This window comes from Thrips palmi, unplaced genomic scaffold (genome assembly GCF_012932325.1).
Source record: "Thrips palmi isolate BJ-2018 unplaced genomic scaffold, TpBJ-2018v1 HiC_scaffold_18, whole genome shotgun sequence".
In the NCBI taxonomy this organism is placed as follows: Eukaryota; Metazoa; Arthropoda; class Insecta; order Thysanoptera; family Thripidae; genus Thrips; species Thrips palmi.
The window spans coordinates 6,273,209-6,293,084 of record NW_023144627.1 but is presented as its reverse complement, the minus strand read 5'-3'; the positions used below and the strand labels follow the sequence as shown (position 1 = coordinate 6,293,084).

Below are 19,876 nucleotides of genomic sequence, written 5' to 3'. Positions count from 1 at the left end.
GGGGTCACTTGCTCGGTTCGATAGTCGGAGATCGGCCACGGCACTGGTAGGCTGCCGGGCTCACAAGACGACGCCGCCGCGTCGAAAACGAATCGAGGGCTGGAAGCCCCGCAGACCGACGCCGCACCAATCGGAGCGGCGAGGGCTGCAGCAGCAACTGCACCCGGGAGGACGTCTCCGTCGGCCACCAGGCTAGGCCCTGCTTCTCTCTCGCACCCTGACGGGACGCTCCACGGGGAGAGGAGAGCTCGGAATCAGCGTGGCGCGCAGAGCAGAGCGCACAGTGGGCCAGAAGACCGGTAAAGGCGGCCAAAACTCTAGACGCGTTTTGAGCTCCAGAGTCGCTAAACAGGACTCGAACCGAACGTGTGACCCCGCCCTGCTCTCCGAACGAGGAATCCATTGGTGGGGTCACACGTTCGGTTTGAGTCCCATTTGGCGACTCTGAGGCTCAAAACGTGTCTAGAATTTTGGCCACCTACGCTGGTCTTCTGGCCCACTGTGGAGCGCTGTCTGCGCGGTGGAGCAGACAGGACGGCTCGTCGCTGTCTCTCTCGCACCCCTGCCGGTGCCTGCCGGTGCCTGCCGGGGCGCCCCGTGAGTGCGAGGGAGACAGACCGACGGACGCTGCTTGTTAGGGACGTCGCCGGCCGTGCGCACGGGGCCGTCATGAGCGTAGTGCGAACGGGTCAGAAAGAAGGGAGAAAAGGGGGATGGAGGTTTCCTCGTCGAGACCAACTTCCGACAACATTTTGGCAGCAGTGTAGTCGAAGGGAGGCGGTGCAAAGTGGGCCAGAAGACCGGTGGAGGCGGCCACACCTCTGGACGCGTTTTGAGCTCTAGAGTCGCTAAACGGGCCTCGAACCGAACGTGTGACCCCACCAATGGATTCCTTGTTCGAAGAGCAATCCATTGGTGGGGTCACACGTTCCGTTCGAGTCCCATTTAGCGACTCTGGAGCTCACAACGCGCCTGGGATTTAGGCCGCCTCCACCGGTCTGCTGGCCCACTGTGCGGTGCCCCCTAACGCACACAGACGCACGATGACACACCGAGACAAGTCACGTGGAAAGCTACCTCCTTATCCCGGCTCGGCTTTCGCTGGCTTTCGCTGGCTTTCGCAGGTTCAAAAGGAAGCAAGGCAAGGGGAGCCTCACTCTCATTATCCACTCGTTGGCATGAAACGAACGGAGACAGGAGGGAAGGGGGACAAAAAAGGGGAGGGGGAGGAAGGGGGAAGGGGGAGAGAGAGGGGAGAGGGGAGGGGGAGAGGGAGAGGGGGGAGAGGGGGGAGAGAGAGAGAGGGGGGAGAGGGAGGGGGAGAGAGACGCGATGGGTAACGAAGGATTGGGATTGGTGTTGTCGAACGCCGAGGACGGCCGAGGAGGACCCCGGGGGGAAACGAGACAGAAAGTCAGAAAGTCGGAGGGCCTTGTGTGGTTATGGGGCGAAGGACGGACCTCGCGATAAAAATCAAATCAGCAAATTCACAGTCAAACCCCGGAACCGAACGTGAACGTCGTTACAATGAGAACGGAGAGAGAAGAGAGGGGAAAAAAATGGGGAGAGAGGGGGAGAGGGGGAGAGAGAGGGAGAGAGAAGGAGAGAGGGGGGAGAGGGGAAAAGGGAAAAAGGGGAAAGAGAGAGGGGGAGAAAAGGGGGAGAGAGAGGGGAGAGAGAGAGAGAGAGAGAGAGAGAGGAGAGAGAGAGGGAGAAAGAAAGAGAGAGAGAGAGTTTAGTTTTTACAATAGTTTATTGGGGGGATTTTTGTTTACAATAAAGGCCGAGGGGAAAAGAGTCAAAAATGTTATAATAGCATGCCGTTTAAATGATTCTTGAGGTGTTTTTGAAAAGTGATGAAGTCGAGATGAAGTGCAGTGTTTTACAATTTAGAGAGAGAGAGAGGGGGGGGGCAGTGAGAGGTGGGAAGGGGCGATGCAGCCAGTGCCAGGGATTAAGCGGATATTAATCGAGTTTCGGGCAGCCAGGCTACCAGGGCTGAAGCCTCGGCTGAAGCCTAGACCAGACGAGGGCGGACATGATTGGTTAGCCGGATGACTGACTTGTTGCAGCCAAATTAGCCGGCTGCTTGTTGACGCACTGGCAGACCGCGGCGGGAACACACTTCCGGGCACGCCACCGCAATACCAGCCCCGAGCACTGCGAGGCACCGGGACTCGAACCGTCGCCACACAAAAAAATAAAATGGAATTCTAGGGCTTGGCGAAACGTTTCAAAGGGATAGAAGGAAACTCGGGCGAGCAGCTACAAGTAACTCATCCTGATAGGAGGATGGCGAGACGAGTGTAGGGGCCGCGGCGGCGGCGGCGGGATTCGAACCCGAGCCAGGGGCAGCCAAGCGGGCTCGCAGCCACCTACACCCGAAAAAGAGTGTTGTCCATTCACAGTGCAGGCGACCAACGAGAAAAGTTTCGTCCCGTTACGTGATTCCTGAACAGCAGGCCGGGCCGGCCGTGCTTGTTTCAAGGTGCGAAGAGGAGACCAGAACGCCGCGTCTCCCGGGACTTGTTACGTCGGGGCAAAAACAGAAAGAAGACCCCGCTATTTGCATCTCTTTCTATTATTCCCCCGACTTGGCGGCTTCGCGCGCGCGGTAACGCCAGACTGCCCGCCGGGACGCGGGTTCGAATCTCCGCCCCGCCTAAAAAAAGAATCCGGGGGTTGTCTGCCCGTCAAACATCGCATCTCCCCGCTGTGATATTTGAAGCAGAGGCAGCAGCCGTCCACAACATCTGCGTGTCAGGTACGGAAAGACGGATTGTGTTTTTTCGGTAATGGCAATTTTTTAAACCTTTTTGTTTTTTCAGCTCGTCAGTGTCAAGCTGTTGCCGTGGTGCGTGTGGGTCTGTTACGACAGCACCAGTTCGCCGGGCAATCGCTCCGCCCCGCCCCGCCTGGTCCTGACGCCTGCTTCAATATTTTCACCCCGACGCCCGTCCCGCTCGGGACAGCGACACGACACTGTTGCCGAGAATCGGGCATTCCGTCCTCGTGCAGCGAGTGCAGTGCAAGTGTCTCTTAGAGCGCTGGCGCCAAAGATAGGGGTGCGGGGGTACGGCAGAGTGGGCCAGAAGACCGGTGGAGGCGGCCAAAACTCTAGACGCGTTTTGAGCTCCCGGGTCGCTAAATGGGACTCGAACCGAACGTGTGACCCCACCAATGGATTCCTCGTCCGGAGAGCAATCTATTGGTGGGGTCACACGTTCGGTTCGAGGCCCCTTTCGCGACTCTGGGGCTCAAAACGCGTCTAAAGATTTGGCCGCCTCCGCCGGTCTTCTGGCCCACTGTGGGACGGGGCCCACACCTTGGCCGGCGGCCAGAGAGCCTCATCAAAGGCGCTATGCGAGTGCGCCTCGTCGTCTCACTCTTCGCTGCCAACAAAAATGCCCCGAAATATTCACTCACTCTCGCATTCGGGTCGCGCGGCAGGGCTTGCAGTGCTGCACGCCGCACGGAGAAGAAGAGGCGGCAGCCATGGCGGCGGGGCCGGCAGAGCCCCCTCCAGCCTCCGGTAGGCAAACACGCGCAGCGAGGACGCGGCCGCTCTGCGGGCGGCCTAGGCCGTGGACGGCAGGCGCTCGGTGCTGGGTGCGCTGCACAGTGGGCCAGAAGACCGGAGCAGGCGGCCGAAACTCTAGACGTGTTTTGAGCTGCTGAGTCGCTGAACGGGACTCGAACCGAACGAGTGACCCCACCAATGGATTGCTCTCCGAAAGACGAGTCCATTGGTGGGGTCACGCGTTCAGTTCGAGTCCCATTCAGCGACTCTGAGGCTCCGCTCGCGTCCGGGAATTTGACCGCCTCCTCCGGTCTTCTGGCCCACTGTGCGCTGGGTGCGCCGGGTCCGAGGATATGGACTTGTAAATGAGGACTTGGTCACGAAGCCGCGCAACACGCGCTGCGACGATGAAAGGCTTGTCTCTCTCATCGAGGCGCACGTGGCTTCCAGGCTTGCAGGCTTCCAGGTCGCCGTCGCACAGTGGGCCAGAAGACCGGTGGAGGCGGCCGCAACTCCAGACGCGTTTTGAGCTCCAGAGTCGCTAAATGGGACTCGAACCGAACGTGTGACCCCACCAATGGATTGCGCACCGAACGAGCATCCATTGGTCGGGTCACACGTTCGGTTCAAGCCCTGTATAGCGACTCTGGAGCTCAAAACGCGACCGGAGTTTGGACCGCCTCCACCGGTCTTCTGGCCCACTGTGCGTCGCGGTCCGTGTTCCACGCGTTTGTCGCCGTGGGGGCTGGCAGTCCGCGCGTGCAGTCTGCAGCCAAGCAAGCGCCAGAATACCGGCGCAAAAAAAAGGTATCAAATATTTTTTTGGAAAAATATTGACAAATTTTTTTGTCCAAAAAAATTTCTTTTAAAAAAAACTCAAGTATTTTGTTTTTTAAAAAATATATCTTAAGTTATTGTCCTGCTGGTCAAACCAAAGGACGAGCCGAAGGGCTACACTCACGCTCCCCTCCCCTCCCCCACCCCAACGCGATCGCGTAGATAGTGGCGCCCTCGTGCGCGGGCTAACGACGCGTAATGACTCATGCATAGATAGCGACCGGCGACCCCCGAAGCACAGACACTGTCAGACTAGCGCCGACCCCGCCGGGACTCGAACCCGGGACGACGGGACGCAAGGAGCCAGCAGAGCGGCCGCCAACGGCGTGACGCTCCACAGTGGCCCAGAAGACCGGTGGAGGCGGCCAAAACTCCGGACGCGTTTTGAGCTCCAGAGTCGCTAAACAGGCCTCGAATCGAACGTGTGACCCCACCAATAGATTCTTCGTTCAGAGAGCTGTCCATTGGTGGGGTCTCACGTTCGGAACGAGTCCCATTTAGCGACTCTGGAGCTCCAAAACGCGTCTAGAGTTTTGGCCGCCTCCGCCGGCCTTCTGGCCCACCGTGCGCTCTCGAGACGTCTGCGGGTAGTGGTTTCGTGGTGTGTGTGTGTGTGTGTGTGTGTGTGTGTGTGTGTGTGTGTGTGTGTGTGTGTGTGTGTGTGTGTGTGTGTGTGTGTGTGTGTGTGTGTGTGTGTGTGTGTGTGTGTGTGTGTGTGTCGAAGAGTCGACAGCATATCGGCAGGCCGATAACGACCCCGTGGCGTGGCTGCCCCGGGCAGGCCGACGGCAGGCCGACGGCACGGCAGTGGAGCTCCAGGTGCCAGGCCACCTCCTCCTCCACCGTACTCCACGCACGCCGCTCCGCAGCAAGCAGGGCGAGGCAAAGAGGCAAAAGCACGGCAGAGCGAAGCACGGCCACCGGAAAGGAGGAAAAGCGGCATTGATTTGACTTGTTGATCGGGGGCGGGACGGGGCGGGCTGTGCGGGGCGAGCCGGGGTGTGCACTGTAGGGGCGTTCGTCTCCCTTACAAGGTGGCAGGCAGGCAGGCCGTCCGGGGGCGGCATGCCCCCGCCCTCGGCAAGGCCCTCGGCAAGGCCCTCGGCCTCCGCGGGGCACTCCATCACCATCCCCGCCGCACTGTGGATATGCCAGAAGGACGGTGGCGGCGGCCAGAAAACCGGACGCGTTTTCAGCTCCAGAGTCGCTAAATGGCACTCGAAATGAACGTGTGACCCCACCAATGGATTGCTCTCTGCACGAGGAATCCATTGGTGCGGCCTTACGTTCGGTTAGAGTCCTGTTTAGCGACTCTGGGGCACAAAACGCGTCCAGGGTTTAGGCCGACGGCGCCGTCATCTGCCCACTGTAGGCTACGGCCGCTACTTACGTGGAGTCTCCGGCATCGCAGGAGGCAAACGTCCCCACGATGCACCGACAGGGCTGCCAACTTCCGCCACAGGGCAACGCGCCGCTCTGGAGAAGTCGCCTGGACGGCAGGTTGGCAACACTGATGCAAAGTGGGAGTCTGCTTACTGGAGTGGCACCACTGCGTCACAAGAGCTGCGCCCGGCTGTGGGCGACAGTCGGGGCGCCAGGCTCGTTAGCGGGCTTTTCTCTCTCTCTCGCACACTCCGCCGCCAAGCCGGCAGTCTCATCCGAAGAGCCTCTTCGAGGCGCTCTGTCTCTCCGTCGCGGCTCGCGCGGGTGCGAGAGAGACAGGTGAGATGCAGACGGTGTTGCGTTTCGCTCCGGATAAACTTTGTTCGGCTCTTTGCGTCGTCTGGGGCACGTGCTGGCCGTTTCCGCGAAGACGAAGGGAGGGGGGGAGTCTCAATCCGACTTTTCCGCTCGGGGTGCCGTGACTGCCGTGCCGCGTCGCCCACCCAAGGAGGCAACCATTCCCACGATCACAGTGTGTCTCCCAGGCAACTTCTCGGAAGTAAAGCTCTGTTATTGCCCAGTAGGCAGGCTGAGGTTGGCTACCCGTTCGACACTGGTGCGTCGAGGGAGATTCAGACCGCCAGTGTGGCAGCCCTGGCCGCCCTGGCCGCACAGACGCCGACCGGAAATACACCACAGTCGGCATCCTCGTCGTCCGTTTGTCTAGCCGCTCGCTTGCGCAACGCGCCATGCAAGTCACCTGGCCGATGCACGTGGTGTGTGTGTGTGTGTGTGTGTGTGTTTCTGCCCCCGTGTGTCTGCGAGTGTGTGAGTGAGCAATAAAAGCGAAATGCAATGAGCGGAACAGCAATAGTTTGCCACAGATTTCGGCAGGTTCGTCTCGTCGGGGCGGTGAGAGAGAGAGAGAGAGAGGAGAGAGAGAGAGAGAGAGAGAGAGAGAGAGAGAGAGAGAGAGAGAGAGAGAGAGAGAGAGAGAGAGAGAGAGAGAGAGAGATGTGCCCCGCTGCCGCCACAACGTCCAATATAACCTCTCGCAACCCCCTAAGGGCTGACGCCGCGGCTGACGCCGCCATATGGTTTTCGGCTCTTTTTCCATCAGCCTTGTGTGACCGGCCTGGACCGGCACGGGGGTCGGGGGGGCCAGAGAGGGGGGGGGGAGACAAGGCGCGGACTAAGCTGGTCTGCCTACTTGGCCGTGCCGGAAATGTTTGAGGCGAAATTGCGGCAGAATTCCGGACATAGCGCTTCCTACTCCCTGACCCCCACCCCTCCGGCTCAAAGAAGGGGGCCGATGGATGCACCTCCTCCACCGCACCGAACACACACACACAGAAAGAGAGAGAGAGAGAGAGAGGAGAGAGGGGGGGAGAGAGAGATAAGAACAAGGGCAGCAGCCAAATGCATATCCTTGTTCCCCTACCCTAATTACCCTTAGATACAAGTGCACACACACACACACACACACACAGACAGAGGAAGACTGCGAGCCGCAAGTACACACCCAGCTTCAAACAAAAGGACGTCCCCCGCGCATTGTCGCGGGTTCGAATCCCCGCGCTGCCGCGGCTTCCTCCCCTCTTCCCCCTTTTCTTTCTCCTACTTCGACCTCCGCCGATTTTATGGTAAATAGACCCCTGGGAAATCGGGCGGGGTGCGCCGTGGAGGAGGGAGGGGGAGGGGGGCAATTCCACCTTCCAAACAGGGGTCTTGTCCGGCCGGCCCAGCCAAGGCAGGTCCGATGGCCCCTAAAGAAAGCCGATAAGCGCTTCGCGGTTCGCCAGAGTGAGGGATTGGGGACGGGGGGAAGGAAGGGCTGCACTTTGGTCTTTGGCTGCTCCTCCGCGCCGTCCACGTCCACAGGGACGGCGGCCCACCGCGCACAGTGGGCCAGAAGACCGGTGGAGGCGGCCAAAGTCCTGGACACGTTTTGAGCAGAGTCGCCAAACAGGCCTCGAACCGAACGTGTGACCCCACCAATGGATTCCTCGCTCGGAGAGCAATCCATTGGTGGGGTCACACGTTCGGTTCGAGTCCCATTTAGCGACTCTGGAGCTCAAAACGCGTCTGGGATTTTGAGCGCCTCCTCCGGCATTCCAGCGCACTGTCGGCCGAGGGGGCTCAGGTTTGGACCGCTTGGACCGCTTGATTAGCAGTGTGCCCGCACAGCCTGCACGGCAGCGCGCAGTCGTTAGGCAGGCAGACAGAGAGTCGTTTTCGACGCTGTCTCTCTCGCACTCATGGGGCGTCCCGGCAGGTGCGAGAGAGACGGATGCGACTCCCAGCCTGCCTCTGGCGGGGCCGGCCGAGACGTCAAAAGTCCAGGAGGCCATTATGCAGTGCATTATGTCCCTTTGTGCCATTGTAGCGACATTGTCGCGACATCGCGAGGAGCGGAGCGAGCGGAGCCTCGGCAAACAACTTGGGACTGTCCGGGCGGAGCGGAGGCTGCGCGGACTCACGTAGTGCCTAGGTGCGCGACCTGCCAGTGTGCCAGCGGCTTGCCCGCCTCTAGCCCGCCAGGGCCGCGGCCTCACCTAACCTAACTCGACTTGATCTAATTGTCCCATTAGTCAATTACACCCCGGCCGGCCGGCCAGGCCGCTTAAAAGGCAGCATCAAAAAGTAAGGCTGAAAAGGGCCGAGAGTCCACTGCGAATCCCAACCAGCCCCAGGCGGCCCACAGTGGGCCGGAAGACCGGTGGAGGCGGCCAAAACTCTGAACGCCTTTTGAGCTCCAGAGACGCTAAATGGGACTCGAACCGAACGTGTGACCCGACCAATGGATGCTCGTTCGGAGCGCAATCCATTGGTGGGGTCTCACGTTCGGTTCGAGTCCCATTTAGCGACTCTGGAGCTCAAAATGCGTCTGGAGTTGCGGCCGCCTCCACCGGTCTTCTGGCCCACTGCGAGGCCCAGGGCTGCCCAGGGCGGACACGACCGCGGCCCCAGACGTCGGGTCTCGCCCACCCCGAGCACCACCGAGGTTTTCAGTGTCACTTGAAAAATACGCAGAGTCCACGAAAAAATAATCGGTCATGACAAATTAACGGTGCGAATTGAAACCGACTCAAGGCCCTGGACTTCACCTAAAGTACGTTACTTTTACCAGGGAACCCAGCCTGGTTTTCGCGGCGGTTCGCTCAACGGTTCGCTCCGTGGGTCGCACCCCGGGGTTCGGGGTTCGTGCCGGTCCTCGCCGGCTTTGCCAGCGAAGACGCCACGACAGAGCTCCGGGCCTTGTTATTGTTGTTACGCAACGACCGACCGCCTACAGGCACTTGTTCGTCTTGGCTTCTGTCTCGACGGTCTGGACGGTCTCCACGGGGAGGGTGCGCGCCCCGCGCTGTCAGCCACAGCCCCGGAGCAATCAAGGGACTTCTTTTCATATCGCCCGCACACTATCACACTTAACTCCCGGAGCCCTTGTCTTGGTCTGACGCACACAGTGGGTCTGGCAGAAGACCGGTGGAGGCGGCCAAAACTCCAGACGCGTTTTGAGATCCAGAGTCGCTAAACGGGACTCGAACCGAACGTGTGACCACACCAATGGATTCCTCGTTCGGAGAGCAAGCCGTTGGTGGCGTCACACGTTAGGTTCTAGGCCTGTTTAGCGACTCTGGAGCTGAAAACGCGTCCAGAGTTTTGGCCGCCTACACCGGTCATCTGGCCCACTGTGCGTGGGGCGCGGGGGACGGAGCGTCAATTTAAGACGGCAGTAAGCAGGCGAAAATTTTGTTTTTGAAAAACAAGATAGGTAGTGAAACATTTTTAACACATTGGCGCTAGTTTATTCGCTTCCCCAGTCCCTGAACACAACAGGCCGTGCCTCCCCCGCCTCCCCCCGCCTGTCCAGACCAATCCCTTCGCGGCTTCTCGGTCAGGGTAATCCGACCAGCGGCCGGCGGCCCTCCCAGGCCCTCCCAGGCCCTTTCCAGGCCCTCCCAGGCCCTTTCCAGGCCCTCCAGGCCCCTTCCAGGCCCTCCCAGGCCCTTTCCAGGGCCCCCCCAGGCCCTTTCCAGGCCCTCCCAGGCCCTTTCCAGGCCCTCCCAGGCCCTTTCCAGGCCCTCCCAGGCCCTTTCCAGGCCCTCCCAGGCCCTTTCCAGGCCTCCCAGGCCCTTTCCAGGCCCTCCCAGGCCCTTTCCAGGCCCTCCCAGGCCCTTTCCAGGCCCTCCCAGGCCCTTTCCAGGCCCTCCCAGGCCCTTTCCAGGCCCTCCCAGGCCCTTTCCAGGCCCTCCCAGGCCCTTTCCAGGCCCTCCCAGGCCCCTTTCCAGGCCCTCCAGGCCCTTTCCAGGCCCTTCAGCCCAGGCCCTTTCCAGGCCCTCCCAGGCCCTTTCCAGGCCCTCCCAGGCCCTTTCCAGGCCCTCCCAGGCCCTTTCCAGGCCCTCCCAGGCCCTTTCCAGGCCCTCCCAGGCCCTTTCCAGGCCCTCCCAGGCCCTTTCCAGGCCCTCCCAGGCCCTCCCAGGCCCTCCCAGGCCCTCCCGGGCCCTCCCAGGCCCTCCCAGGCCCTCCCGGGCCCTCTGCCACTCTCCTCTCGTCCTCGCCACCGCACTGGCCGAAGAATCGCTTTTCGCGCTGTCTCCCTTGCGCGCGGGGTGCTCCGCGGGGGTGCGAGAGAGACAGCGCGAGGAAGCGACTCCCACATTCACGGCGCCGAAAGGAATCAGCACCGAAGGAAGCCCGGCCGTCAACGCGGTTCACGTTCGCCAGACCGGCATCATGCCGCCGGCAAAAACTCGAGACGCGTGCAGAGCTCCAGAGTCGCTAAAAAGGACCCGGATCGAACGTGTGACCCCACCAATGGATTCCTCGTTCGGAGAGCAATCCATTGCTGGGGTCACACGTTCGGTTCGAGTCCCATTTAGCGACTCTGGTGCTCAAAACGCGTCTTGAGTTTTTGCCGCCTCCACCGCCCACTGTGTGTCGGTCTTCGTGACCGGCACTTGCACCAGAGTCCGACCGAGGGTCAGGTTCGATAACTTTGTCGACACCAGCTTTCGCCCCGAATTACTGTGGCATTCCCTCATTGTTTGTTTGCCCCAGAAAAGTGTCCAAATCTTCGACCCGGCGGCGTTCCGCGGCTCTGCAGACCGAGAGTCGTTTTCGTCGCTCTGTCGCACCCAAGTGGGACGCGCCGCGCGTGCGAGAGAGACAGCGCCGGAATCAGTCTGCGGGGCGGCCCAGGGCCACGCCACGGTGGGCGAGAAGACCGGTGGAGGCGGACAAAACTCTAGACGCGTATTGAGTTCCAGATTCGCTAACCAGGCCTCGAACTAAACGTGTGACCCCCACCAAAGGATTCCTCGTTCGGAGAGCAATCCATTGGTGGGGTCACACGTTCGGTTCGAGTCCCATTTAGCGACTCTGGAGATCAAAACGCGTCTAGAGTTTTGGCCGCCTCCATCGGTCTTCTGGCCCACTGCGCACCGGGCTCCTCATGACTTATAGGTGGGCCTGTTGGTCACCGAGGCCGGGCTGGCCGGGCCAAATCGATACGCCGCGTCACCATTCCGACGATGCCCGCGATGACACGCGCCCATTACCTTGATTCGACGTACAAAGCAAACGCTGTCAAAAAAAAACCCTTTCGCGATTTTAGTCGCCCTCCTCAGACGAACGGCCAGGGTGCCAAGGCCAAGGGCACGCGTCGTGTGAGTGTGTGTGCGTGTCTGTGTGCGCGCGCGCGTGTGTGTGTGTGTGTGTGTGTGTCTGTGTGTGTGTGCGTGTCTGTGTGTGTGTAGGTGTGTGTGTAGGTGTGTGTGTGCGTGTGTGTGTGCGTGCGTGTCTGTGTGTGTGTAGGTGTGTGTGTAGGTGTGTGTGTAGGTGTGTGTGTGCGTCTGTGTGTGTGTATGTGTGTGTGTGCGTGTGTGTGTGCATGTGTGAGGTCGCCCGAACCACATCGATCATCGAGACCTTCCCCGTGTCCGCGCGTCCACGGGGTCCATCCCCAAGGCGGCCCCCGCCGGGGCGCGGAGGCCCCCGAGGCGTTGCTGCGCGGGCCGCGCGTTGCCGTCAACTTGCCGGGCAAGCGGTGACAAATCTGTAACGGTCCCGAGTTGGCCCGCTTCCTGGACTCGACAACACACCCTCACAAAAATAAACGGCGGGACGCGGTTCGGTGCTCTGCTCGCGTCGTCTGCGATCCATCCCTCCGCGAGAAAAAACCTTGCCGAGCATTTTAAGCATAGGTTTTTTACGCTGTTTAACAGTTTGTCACGCGAAGAATTGCTTCGAAAAAATAATTTTCTTATTGCTCGTGTAGTGCCCATGAAACATTGTGACAACATGGAGTGCTCCGATGCCCATGATTTTTTAGGGGTTCCCAAGAACCCCTATTGTCCGAGGTCCGTGGATTCTCCCCCCCCCCCCTCTCCGATTTTCAAATAAACAACTCTAAACTATTTCAACCATAAAAAAAACGAAAATTCCAATTTTTTTCGAAAATTCATCGTGGAAATTTTCCGTAAACGCGAAAAACATAAATTTGCAACAATCGAAAACGAGAACCGTTAATGATATGAAAAAATGGTTCAAATAAAAAATGTGCCACTCCTCAAAACTAAACCTCCTGGCTCATCAAAGTAACAAGAAATCATATATGTTCTGAGCAAATGGTCAAAACATGAAAAAAAATCTCCATGGCAACGGCATGGTCCCATCGTACCACCCGTCAAAATTTAAAGTCGCCCATTAAAAAAAATCTAAACGCCGTGAAATTCGAAAATGCTAATGCTAACACATTGCACGGTGTCTCAACGTTGGAACATCTTTAAAGTCTGTCACTACTAAAAAGTTCGTAGCAGAAACGACGCATCAAATTAATTTTCGTGGGTTGGCACCAATATGCTTGCCGTCTGCGCCCTTTCGAAAATCGCGAGGCTGAAAGAACGAACAAGCGCCCATTGAAACTGCCCCTCCATTGTTGCTGAGGTTGGATTGTTTGGCATGCTCTCAAAGGCTGCGGTTGTCTTGTCATGTTTTCCTCGATTTTCAACCAGTTATGGAAACGGGAACACCGTGCAATGCGATTAGCATTGGAATTTTTTCTACATTTAGAGTGTCCGGTTAGTCTGTGCAGCTGTGGGGGCCATGGAACCTTTTAACCTCGCCTCGAGTGGACTTAAACTTCCGTCCAGGTCCACCACGACCTAAGCGGCTTGGGACACTTGGCGATTGGACCCGTGTCTGAGAAAGTGCCATCGCGTCGTAGGGCCGCCGGTACCTCATCAAGTTCCGCACAGTGGGCCAGAAGACCGGTGGAGGCGGCCAATACTCTCGACGCGTTTTGAGCTCCAGAGTCGCTAAATGGGACTCGAACCGAACGTGTGATCCCGCCGATGGAATCCTCGTTCCGAGAGCAATCCATTGGTGGGGTCACACGTCTGCTTCGAGTCCCATTTAACGACTCTGGAGCTCAAAACGCGTCAAGAGTTTTGGCCGCCTTCACCGGTCTTCTGGCCCACTGTGTCCCGCCGCCCCCGCCCCCGCCTGGAGCACGGCGGGCGAGCAGAGCGGGGCGGACAGGCTGGGACAGGCAGGTACACACCATCTGCATACTTGGCGGGGCGGCCAGGCTCGCCAGGCATTGCCCGCCATTAATCAGTGACACTGTGTGCGGACCGCGGCACCGCGGCGTCTCCGAGACCCCCGCCCTGTTGCTCGCCCCGCCCGCACCAAAAAACGGGCACTGCTTGTCAGTGGGCCAGGAGGCCGGTGGAGGCGGCCAAAGCTCCAGACGCGTTTTGAGCTCCAGAGTCGCTAAACAGGACTCGAACCGAACGTGTGACCCCACCAATGGATTGCTCTCCGAACGAGGAAGCCATTGGTGGGGTCACACGCTTCGAGTCCTGTTTAGCGACTCTGGAGCTCAAAACGCGTCTGGAGTTCTGGCCGCCTCCACCGGTCTTCTGGCCCACTGTGCGTCACCCGGGGCACGGTCCACCACGGCCGGCCAGCAGGCAAACGCAACAGGCGGCTGAGAAGCGCCTTTTCCTTGTCCGTCGGACGCCTCCCAGTGGCGTGCCCCGCGACGGCCGCCCTTTCCACGCCACACTTGGCGCCTCTCTTCTCCCGAACGATTTGACGAGGGCGGCCTTCGCATTCACCTCCCAGTGTAGGGCCGACGACGGCAGCCGACGGGCACTTACTGGTTCGGCAGTCTAGGCCGGCGCCGGCGCCACGACGGCGGTCTCCACGGCGAGGCTCTCGACGGCGGCCTCCACGGCCAGGGTCTTGACGGCCTAGGTCTTGACGGCCCGGTTCTTGACGGCCAGGATCTTGACGGCCAGGGTCTTGACGGCCAGGGTCTTGACGGCCAGGGTCTTGGCGGCCAAGGTCTTGACGGCCAGGGTCTCGACGGCGGCCTCCACGTCCACGGTGGACGGCCTGCACCGCAACGACAACATCCGTCCCGGTCCGCGGCGCGCTCAGCACTGCGCCGGCAGCGGCTGGCGGCTCGCCACGCGGGGGCGGCGTGGTGGGGGAGCGGGAGGGGGTAATCAGCTGTTGCTGCGGCCCTAGCGACCCTCGACCGCCAAGCGCCGCCAAGCAGGGCGCAGCCCGGCGCAGCCCTTCGACAACAACACGGCGGTAGGCACCCCGCCTTCCGCGGCCGGCCACACAGTGGGCCAGAAGGCCGAAAGTGGCGGCGAACACTCACGCGTTTTGAGCTCCGGAGTCGCTAAATGGGACTCGAACCGAACGTGTGACCCCACCAATGGATTGCTCTCCGAACGAGGAACCCATTGATGGGGCCACACGTTCTGTTCGAGTCCCATTTAGCGACTATGGAGCTCAAAACGCGTCCAGAGTTTTGGCCGCGGCAAATCCACTGTGCGACCCCAACGATGCTGCACGCAGGCGCAGGGGAGGGTGATGGAGTTCCCGCGGTGTTTGGTACTCAAGAGGCTAACCCTGGTGTTTACCTTGGCGGGCAGTGCGGGCAGCGCCACGCCGGCCGGCTCGCCATGCTGGCTTGCCGCAGGCTGGCTGGCTGCACAGTGTAAACACCCCAGTCATGACCACCGCCACCTCGGCCACCTCGTCCCTAATGCGACCTTTAGTGGGCGTCCAGGCGCCTCTCGCGCGGAAGAGACAGAGCGACGCACAGTGGGCCAGAGGACCGGTGGAGGCGGCCAAAACTCTAGACGCGTTTTGAGCTCCAGAGTCGCTAAGCAGGAGTCATACCGAGCGTGTGACCCCATCAATGGACTCCTCGTCCGGAGAGCAATCCATTGGTGGGGTCACACGCTCGGTTCGAGTCCCCCGAGCGACTCTGGAGCTCAAAACGCGTCTAGAATTTTGGCCGCTCCACCGGTCTTCTGGCCCACTGAGCGACGACTGCTCGGAACTCTCGGAACCAACCGGCGGTGCTCCGAGGGGTGCCCCACTGTAAAATTTGGTGTACAATGATTGTGTGAATGTGCAAGAATGTGCAAGATTTCTGGCATTTTTGCCACACATGTTGCCTACTTACAGGCGTTTCCCCCTCCTGAATGTGGAATGTGGTCAATTTTTGTACAACGAATGTGGGAAGCTGTTCCTCCCTCGCGGTGCTCTCCAACTTTTATCCGGGGGTTACCTCTTCCACGTACATTATTGATTGTTGTTTGATGTCTTTTTCTAGACGCTGTCCCAATCCCACCGAATTGCGCGCACCAAGAAGTTGTCCCTGTTTTATTCAAGCGCGAAACGTTGACAGAGTCCCGAAGTTTGACGGCGGGCCTTTCTTGTTTGTTTCCACGTGTAGGGCCTACACTGTGGGCCGATGCATGTTTCAGGCGCGCCGTGCCGTGCCGTGCCGCGCCGCGCCGGGCCGGCGGCAGGTCATGACCCCACCTAGCGCGCCCTTGGGGGCGAATCCCGGCGTGACACTCGACACCACACGGCCCCACCGCCCCACCGCCCCCCAGGCCCCACAGGCCCACAGCAGCAACGCGGTGGAGGCGAAGCAGCGCCCGGCGCCGGCCAGCCCACGCCTCGCGAGCGCACGGGAAGCGAGCAGTCCAATTTGCATGTCGGGGCACAGTGGGCCAGAAGACGCAGTCGGTCAAAATCCAGGACGCGTTTTGAGCTCCAGAGTCGCTAAACAGGACTCGCACCGAACGTGTGACCCCAGCAGACGGGTTGCCCTTGCTTCAGAGTGTACGTACGTACGGACGCCCCGGCCCGCGCCCCGCTTGCCGAGCACACAATCTTCCGAGTGGTGAGGTTCGGGTTTTCTGTGGCGTAGGGGTGAAAAGCAATGAAAGCATTTAACCGGAGAGCACACCCCCGCAAGGCTGCTGCAAGCAGCTGCACTGGCAGTGGGTGCAGTGGTATTTGCTTTCCAGGGGCACAGGGGATGCTCACCGCCTCATCGAACAGGGACTGGTGTGTGTGTGTGTGTGTGTGTGTGTGTGTGTGTGTGTGTGTGTGAGTGAGTGTGAGTGTTACCCCGAGGCGGTGGTTTAACCGGGTTAACCGGGTTTGCCGGTTTAACCGCTGTCGCCAGCCCTTGTTTAATGAGAAGGCAGAGGGTTGCAGCACTGCTAAGGACAGGTTCGGCACGATAATTTGTCGGGACACTGCAAATGAAAACAGCAAGAAGGCTCGCTCTCTCTCTCTCTCTCTCTCTCTCTCTCTCTCTCTCTCTCTCTCTCTCTCTCTCTCTCTCTCTCTCTCTTTCTCTCTCTCTCTCGCTTGGGTGCACGCACATGCCGAGCCAACGCACACACGGCAGGGCTAAGAGCCCGCGGCTGGAGCGAAGGCAGACTACACTTATCGGCAAACTTGCGTATCGACACCGTCTACGCGGGGCCGGGCGGGCCGCCCGGGCCGACCGCAGCGCAGTGGGCCAAAAGACCGGCGGAGCGGCCAAAACTCTCCACGCGTTTTGAGCTCCAGAGTCGCTGAATGCGACTCGAACCGAACGTAAGACCCCATTAATGGATTGCTGTCCGAACGAGGAATCCATTGGTGAAGTCACACGTTCGGTTCGAGGCCTGTTTAGGGACTCTGGAGCTCAAAACGCGTCTAGAGTTTTGGCCGCCTCCACCGGCCTTCTGGCCCACTGTGCGCTACATCCCCTGCGCGAGTTGGCCGCCCCGACCTTGCCGCCCCCGGCATGCTCGACTTGGCCGTGCCCGCCAATGTGGTTAGCCCCCCGCGGCCCCCGCCGCCCCCGCGGACCAGACACAACACCCTGACCGCCCAGCTCGCCGCCGGCGCCGGCCGAGGGGAGGTGAGTGGCTAAATATTCTTCCTCGTTTGGGGGCTTGGCCGCGGCCGCCCGTGGCCGCCCGTAGCAGGGAGCATCCATAAGTGAGGCCCCGTCGGGGGCGTCATGGGGGCGGCCAGTATGAGAAATTAACATCTCAGACGCGAATAGGTCTCACAAACTCACAAGCACTCAGAGAGATACACACGCAAATGCATGCAGGACACTTTGTCTCTCTCTCTCTCTCTCTCTCTCTCTCTCTCTCTCTCTCTCTCTCTCTCTCTCTCTCTCTCTCTCTCTCTCTCGCGGGACGAGCCCATGGTCCGTCCAGCCCGGCCTAGGCCTGCAACGCAAACCGACAGCACAACAATTATTTTGGCAACAATTATTTTTCACGCACTGAGTGCTCTTGGGGACGGGTAGGAGGGCCTCCACTCCACTGCGAACGTGACAGCGGGTCGCTGTGTGGCACAGTGTGCCAGCTCGGCTCGCAGGGCTTGCCCGGGCTTGCCGAAAGCCTGCAGGGCTTGTCAGGGCGACGGCATTGATGAGGTCCCGAGGCGAGGACCGAGCTCCGGCAAGCCGGGACAAATACCGTAACCCCAAGAAAACTGAACGAAGTAAGGCTGGTAGTAGACGATCAGGTGTTAAGGTGTTTGTGCAAGGGTGTGTTTGACTGTGTTCACCCCCCCCCCTCCGACACACACCACACACACACACACACACACACACACGCACGCACGCGCGCACACACACACACACACACACACACACACACACACGCAACGCCAGGAGACGCGGGGCTGCGCCAGGCTGCGCCCACCCTTCGCTCGCCGGAATGAAAAATTCATCCCGCTGCGATCATGCGATGCCTTGGCCGCCGGCAACGCCTGGCGTGGCATTAACACGCCCCAATTATGCATCGAACCGCTTTTGTTCCATTCCGCCCCAGAGCCGCCAACACTCGCATAAAAAAAAAACGATACAAATTTTAAAAGATGACATCGAAAAGTAAAAGACAGTCTTGCCAGCTGCAAGCCGCTCCCCGGCGCACAGTGGGCCACAAGACCGGCGGAGGCGGCGAGGGGGCCACCACTCTCATTTCAGGCGTACACAAGATTACGGGATTACGGGAAATTTACTAGGGATGACGCGTGAAATTTTCGAAAATTGGTTCAAAAACGTTGAAAAATGGCTCAAAAACGTTGAAAAATGACTAAAAACGTTGAAAAATGAGGCGGCCAAAACTCTAGACGCGTTTTGAGCTCCAGAGTCGCTAAACGGGACTCGAACCGAACGTGTGACCCCACTAATGGATTGCTCTCCGAACGAGGAATCCATCGGTGGGGTCACTCGCTCGGTTCGAGTCCCATTTAGCGACTCTGGAGCTCAAAACGCGTCTGGAGTTTCGGCGCCGCCTCCGCCGGTCTCCTGGCCCACTGTGCGCTGGACCCTGCACAGAGCTAGTGTCGCTGCCCCCGCTGGACGCCACCTTGACGCGCTAGTGGGCCGTCTGTACAAGCAGACTGGTGAGTGCGAGAGAGACAGAGCGACGAAGGCGACTCTCAGTGTGCTGGAGGCCGTGACAGCCAATCAGCGCATGCCCTTTGGCGCACCATCCCTTATGCATTGCGGCCGAGGGGTGCCCCACTGTAAAATTTGGTGTACAATGATTGTGTGAATGTGCAAGAATGTGCAAGATTTCTGGCATTTTTGCCACACATGTTGCCTACTTACAGGCGTTTCCCCCTCCTGAATGTGGAATGTGGTCAATTTTTGTACAACGAATGTGGGAAGCTGTTCCCCCCTCGATTGCGGCGGCCCGGTTCCGCGAAGTGCGCCTCGCTTCCTGCTTCCCGGAACCGGACGCCAACCTGGCCGCCACTGGCACGCCAGGCCGCCAGGTACCAGTGTGGGCGCACGGTAATGCCTCTGCTGTGGTGGCGTTCGGCCGGGGATCGAACCCGGAGCCCCAATCGGCCAGCGCGTCCCTTGGGGCGTCGCGGCCTTTGCGGTGAAGCCTACTTAGCGAGCGAGGCCTGCGGGGGCCGCGGGGGCCGCAAGCCGAAAGTGATGTAGTTTAGACTCGGGCGGACCGTTGGCCGAGCCAAAAGCAAGGACCGATTCCGAGCTCTGTCTCTCTCGCCCGCTGACGGGACGCCCCGCTACGCCCCGCGAGTGCGAGAGAGACAGAGCGACGACTGCCGGTGCAGCGGCACGCCACGCCAGAGCTATTTCGAGAGCGCCACTACTGCCTCCTGCCTCGCCACGCTTCGCGCTTCGCGCTCATTCGCAGAGCGGCCCGCACACAAAACCTATGTGTGTACTCAGTACACACTTCCAGGTGCGTGCTTACAAGCATGCACTTTGAGGTGTGTACTTGCCTAAGCACGCACCTAGAAGTGTGTACTTGAATGAGTATGCACTATGAAGCGAGGGGGCAAAAACTCGCGCAATCATGTGTACACGGCCCCCGAAATCACAGGCGAATCATTGAGAATCACGCGAAATCAAGCAATCCGAAATCAGCCAAAATCACTAAAATCGACCGAAATTAGGCAGAATCACACGAAACCAGGCCAAATCAGTCCGAAATCATTTCTTTCCGAACACAATCACACGCAATCACGCTCAACATCACCCTGGTGCGTCGCGAAATAAGGCAAAATCAGCCATGAAATCAATTAAAACCATGCGCAATCATTGCGTTTTCCGAATCATGTGTACACGAAAATCCCGAGTTTTTGCCCCCTCGCTATGAAGTGTGTACTCAGTGAGAACACACACAGAAAAGCATGCGTTTTCCCTATGCCGCGCATGCACCTCGCAAGTGTGTACTCACTGAGTACACACTTTTAAGTGCATACTCATTCAAGTACACACTTCTAAGGGCTTGCTTAGGCAAGTACACACCTCAAGGT

The 19,876-nt window shown here is 59.5% G+C and overlaps 1 protein-coding gene across 1 annotated transcript in view; it reads right to left on the bottom strand.

The window, feature by feature from the left end:
• The window catches only part of LOC117645508 (eye-specific diacylglycerol kinase), a 147,578-nt gene that overhangs the window by 121,422 nt on the left and 6,280 nt on the right, over positions 1-19,876 (bottom strand). The gene's annotated exons all lie outside the window — the stretch shown is intronic.